The sequence below is a fragment of the Periplaneta americana genome, chromosome 16 (genome assembly GCF_040183065.1).
Source record: "Periplaneta americana isolate PAMFEO1 chromosome 16, P.americana_PAMFEO1_priV1, whole genome shotgun sequence".
NCBI classification, from domain to species: domain Eukaryota; kingdom Metazoa; phylum Arthropoda; class Insecta; order Blattodea; family Blattidae; genus Periplaneta; species Periplaneta americana.
The window spans coordinates 89,486,172-89,492,171 of record NC_091132.1 but is presented as its reverse complement, the minus strand read 5'-3'; positions in this window follow the sequence as shown (position 1 = coordinate 89,492,171).

Below are 6,000 nucleotides of genomic sequence, written 5' to 3'. Positions count from 1 at the left end.
ATTGCATTATCATGCCATAGCATTGTCCGATCACCGTCTGGTCTACAGACGAGTGGTGTTTGCGCGAAATCTGGATACTCAGAGATCCTTAGCGTAATCAGCTGGTGTGGGTTGGGAATGCACCTAGCTGAATGGTTAGCGCAACAGATCTACCAGGTCGCAGTGCTGAGTCGCACTGGCCTCCTGCAATACGAAAGTAAATTATATGGCTTTCGCTAGTATTACTATAGTAAATATTTTATGTAGTGTCTATTAATTTGCACAGCATTTACCGGTTCAATTACCTTGGCTTGGCTTTTACGTCCGTACACTTAGGCACGGTTTGGCCCATTGTACGCGCTAAATAATTAACTTACTCGAATTTGATAAAATCTGTTCAATTATTTAGAACGAAATGTTATACACAGAGACTGAAGTTCTGCATACTAAATACCACTGAACGTCTCTATATGATAGCTTCAATAACATGACATGTTTCCGCAAAAATTTCGAAACAAACTTTATACAGCATCATAAAACTGTATTTTCTCTTTTTTTCATCGTATAATGGAGAAATTAATAATACCTAACCATTGACATCTCATTTCCCTTATCCATTGCCATTCTTTTTCTACAAATAATTTAAACTCTTTTTATTTGAATTGCGTCAGTTAATATGTCGATAACATCTGGTAAATTTCTGTTCGTGATATTATTTCATAAATTGTCATTTTATCATAAAATTATTGCATGCAATACAACACTCCTTTTCCGGCTATGGAAAAAAATAATGATTTTAATACAATGATAAAATCTAGGACAGGGAATAATGACACAAGTCAGTTTTTATACTGCAGACCAGCCAACCTTACTGAAAAACCGTAATTTCTTAATAGCTAGCCCAAATGTATTTTCGCGTTGAACCTGAAATTAAATGTATCGTTGTGGTATATTTCATTTTATGAAATTATCTTCTTTCTTATTTCCTCTTTCAGACTTTTCAGTTCAAGTGAGCGGGTAGATATATGGCCTTCGTGGCTCAATCACTAGCGCGATGATCTTCCATACGACTCGGGTTCGATCCCCGGCGAGATTGTGATGTGAAGCAGACGTTGCAGAAGCTTTTCCTCGGGGCGCTCCCGTTTATCTTTCGTTTCTATCACTACACCAACAGTCTCCACCTCCCCCTCATTTCAGCCATCATTTTCAATAGTTAAAAATAGGCTGAGTTTTCCGATACTGATATAGAAAGCGGTTGAGGCTCCTGGCCCTGCGGCTTACTCGTCTGAGGATGGGTCTCGGCTCTGTTAGGGCCAAGGTATGATGGCCCATCTGTCATCATCGGATTCACAAACGTCACTCAGGCCATATGTCGAACTGAGACCATCATCGCATAATATATAGGCCGCACAATGGCCCGAAGCAAGCATAAGTGCAAGGATCCATTCCTCACTATCCAGCCCTGGGAAGGCTAAGCCAAGACCGGTTAGATATAAGATCTTTACTACAGTACGATTATTTAGTCCTGACAGTCGCCGGCAATGTGCGCCTTGGCCAGGCGAGTCCATTTAGTTATGTCAAGGGTTGTTTGGGTTAGTCACTCTCTTACCTTCGGAGCGATAGAATGTCATGCGTGCGGTAGAGCGGTATGTTTCTAGTACAGTTAAGCTGTGCTGCATTCCTTTACTGACCACTCGCCCTTATCTCTACTCCGCAGCTCTCCCCACTATTCCTATTACTTCCCCTCTTTCGCGTCGCCGAGCTGTCAGGAATCGGTCTGTACGTATCGGAGAATATACGTAGCAACTACTTGAAAGCCAGATTTGCATAACATATTTCGTTACTGGAAGTACGTTAACAGGAAGCCACAATTTAAGTCACACAGAATTTGTGTGCACTCAAAGTTGGGTTCTGGCGTCTTGTCAACCCATTTGAGTTGTGTGGATATAAAGGAAAAATTGTGCCGGTGTCGTGTATAGTTCCTGGATAGCTCAGTCGGGAAAGCATTCGTGCGCTAAGCGAAGGGTCCCGGGATCGATACCCGGCCCCGGAACAATTTTTCCTTGAAATTATTCAAACCTACTTTACAGGCAGCAACTATCTGAAAGCCATATTTGCATAATATACGTACTAGTCTTATCTGACATGACGGCTAATGTGGCTGAATGGGCAGACCTTCAGTCTGTCACGCAGGCGGTCTGGGTTCGAGTCCCGGTCAGACCTGGGATATTTAATTGAAAAATCCATAGTGAAACTTGTGGCGGACAAGGTGGCAGTTTGGGTTATTCTCGGGATTCTTCCGTTTCCCCATATTAGGCATCTACATCAATGCGTCAACATTTATCCATTTCGTCATCATTCCATAGCTTACCCCGAACTCTGACTAGCCTAGGTACGAGTGGGTTGCCTGCTTGAAACCTGGGTGCGCAGTGAACCTTAATGTAGTCAGCATTGTGGGTTGGGAATGTTTCTAGCTTGAGGGTTAACGCAATAGATGATGAAAGGTCGCCCCCTCCCGAAATTCTATTCTTTCCTGAGCGAGTGGTGTTAATGAGGTAAAGCTCGAGCGGTAGCATTGCATCGAAAACTGCCTTAGTACAATTTTTGACTCATACAGGGGCGTACGCAAGGGGGAATTACCGGGTTTCAACCCCCCATTGAACTTAAAAAAATTACATATTTAGATCTCAGTATTTTTGATCCATAATCGTTTTTTTCCCTTCTCTAATTTTCACTGTCAGAGTAACAAAATCTACATCGACATACCCCTCCTTAAATATAATCCCTTTGCTTGGTGCTGCGGTAGGTTCGAATTATAACAATGCTATCTTTATTGTAGAGAGACCTATTGCCTAGTACCAACCTAGGAATAAAATTCTTTATCCATAAAAGAATAAAATCAGCAGCAAAAAAAAACGAATTTATCAGTGATAGGTTATCGTATTTACTACTTACAGGTAGATGGTGCGATATCGTAGTTATAAATGCTCACGCCCCTACAGAAGAGAAAGACGACCATATAAAGGATAGCTTCTATGAGGAATTGGAACACACCTTTGATCAGTTACCTAGATATCACATGAAAGTTTTATTGGGGGATTTCAATGCTAAAGTAGGACGGGAGGATATTTTTAAACCAACAATTGGAAAAGAGAGCCTACATCTAAGTAGTAATGACAAAGGAGTTAGGTTAGTCAACTTTGCCACATCAAAAAATTTAATTGTCAAGAGTACAACATTCCCCCATAAGGATATACAGTACATAAATATACGTGGACTTCTCCAGACGGAATGACACATAACCAAATAGATCACATCTTGATAGATAAAAGAGGGCACACTAATATAGTAGACATTCGAACTTTCAGGAGGGCAGACTGTAATTCTGACCATTATTTGGTAATTGGAGAATTAAGAGAAAGAGTATCAGTAGCCAAGCGAGTAGAGCAACAAGCTAATGTTAGTAGATTCAATATTCTGAAATTAAAGGCCGAGGAAACTAAGCAACGTTATCAGGTTGAAATTTCAAATAAGTTTGCTGCTTTAGCAACTGCTGACGAAGCTGAGGAAGAGTTAGATGTTAATAGCGTGTGGGACAATATCCGAAATAATATCAAAATTGCAGCAGAGCAGAGCATAGGTTATTATGAAACTAAGAAAAAGAATCCGTGGTTTCATGAAGATTGTTGCATGATAGTAAAAAGAAGGAAACCGGCAAATTTGAAATTCTTACAGAATCCAGTTGAGGCGAATACAGATAATTATTTCAATAAACGACGGGAAGCAAATCGTACGCTTAGGAATAAAAAGAGAGATTACTTGAAGGAAAAACTGAATAAGGTAGAAACAAATAGTAGAAATAAAAACATGAGAGATTTATATAATGGCATAAAAGAATTCAAGAATGGATATTAGGAAGGGTAAACGTGATCAAGGATGAAAATGGTGACTTGCTCGCAGACTCTCATTCAATCCTGAACAGTTGGGAAAACTATTTTGGGCAACTCCTAAATATACATAGGCCAACTCCTAAATATACATAGGCCAAATAGAAATGATCGGGACGAAATTGAAATACAAACTGGTGAGCCATTTATACCCGAACCCGCACTTTCTGAAGTAGAAATAGCGATACAAAATCTGAAAAATTATATATCTCCGGGTATCGATCAAATTCCAGCAGAATTAATACAAGAGGGTGGAAGCGCATTATCTAACGAAATTTATAAGCTTGTGCTTGCTATTTGGGAAAAGAGAATTGTAGCAGAACAATAGAAGGAGTCCATAATCGTACCAATCTTTAAGAAGGGGGACAAGACTAACTGTAGTAACTTTCGAGGAATATCACTTTTGTTGACGTCGTACAAAATTTTGTCCAATATTCTTTTGAGAAGATTAACTCCATATGTAGATGAAATTATTGGGGATCATCAGTGTGGTTTTAGGCGTAATAGATCAACTATTGATCATATATTTTGTATTCGACAGATAATGGAGAAAAAAATGGGAGTATAAGGGTACAGTGCATCAATTATTCAAAAGATTTCAAAAAGGCATATGGCTCGGTTAGGAGAGAAGTATTGTATGATATTCTTATTGTATTTGGTATTCCCAAGAAATTAGTTCGATTAATTAAAATATGTCTCGATGAAACGTACAACAGAGTCCGTATAGCTCAGTTTCTGTCAGATGCGTTTCCAATTCACTGTGGGCTAAAGCAAGGAAATGCACTATCACCTTTACTTTGTAACTTTGCTCTAGAGTATACCATTAGGAAATTCGAGGATAACAGAGATGGTTTGGAATTGAACGGGTTACATCAGCTGCTTGTCTATCCGGATGACGTGAATATGTTAGGAGAAAATCCACAAACGATTAGGGAAAATATGGGAATTTTACTTGAAGCAAGTACAGAGATAGGTTTGGAAGTAAATCCCGAAAAGACAAAGTATATGAATATGTCTCGTGACAAGATTATTGTGCGAAATGGAAATATAAAACTTGGAAATTTCTCCTTTGAAGAGGTGGAAAAATTCAAATACCTGGGAGTAACAGTAACAAATATAAATGATACTCGGGAGGAAAGTAAACACAGAATAAATATGGGAAATGCCTGTTATTATTCGGTTGAGAAGCTTTTATCATCCAGTCAGCTGTCAAAAAATCTGAAAGTTAGAATTGATAAAACAGTTATATCACCGGTTGTTCTTTATGATTGTGAAACTTGGACTCTCACTTTGAGAGAAGAACATAAGTTAAGGGTGTTTGAGAATAAGGTGCTTAAGAAAATATTTGAGGCTAAGAGGGATGCAGTTAAAGGAGAATGGAGAAAGTTACACAACACAGAACTTGCACGCATTGTATTCTTCACCTGACATAATTAGGAACATTAAATCCAGACGTTTGAGATGGGCAGGGCATGTAGCACGTATGGGCGAATCTAGAAATGCATATAGAGTAGAGATGGCCGATATTTCAGAAACCGATATTTTGTCACAGGTATTTTTTTTTTTGTCGCAGATAAACCTGTGACTGATGACGCGAAATATCTGTGACAAAATATCGCTATCGAAATCTGTTTCCGTATTCAGTATTCTGTGACTGATATTTTCTCCTTTATGTCGTGGGTTTGCGCATGCGCATGATACAATAACAGCAATCGGGCGGTGATATTTGATTATTTTTTCGTGATATTTTGTTCAATATTATTTTTTGCAAAGTGATGATTTGTTGCAAAGTTATTAGCGGCATTATAGTAATATAATCATGAGTCTGACATTTTGTTTTGATAGTCTGTATATATGTTTTATAAATGTTTTATGTATTCCACGAGATCTTTACATTTTCATATTATAACTGTGAATTTATATTAACTTATATGTATATTCCACTCAGTTTGTATGTTGTAACAATATTTTTTTTTTCAGTTATACTTTTAATTACAAACAGAATAGTTAAATGAGCCTACAATATTATTTTAATAACTTTACCTGTACTTCTCTCATTTATGTATGATCCAGT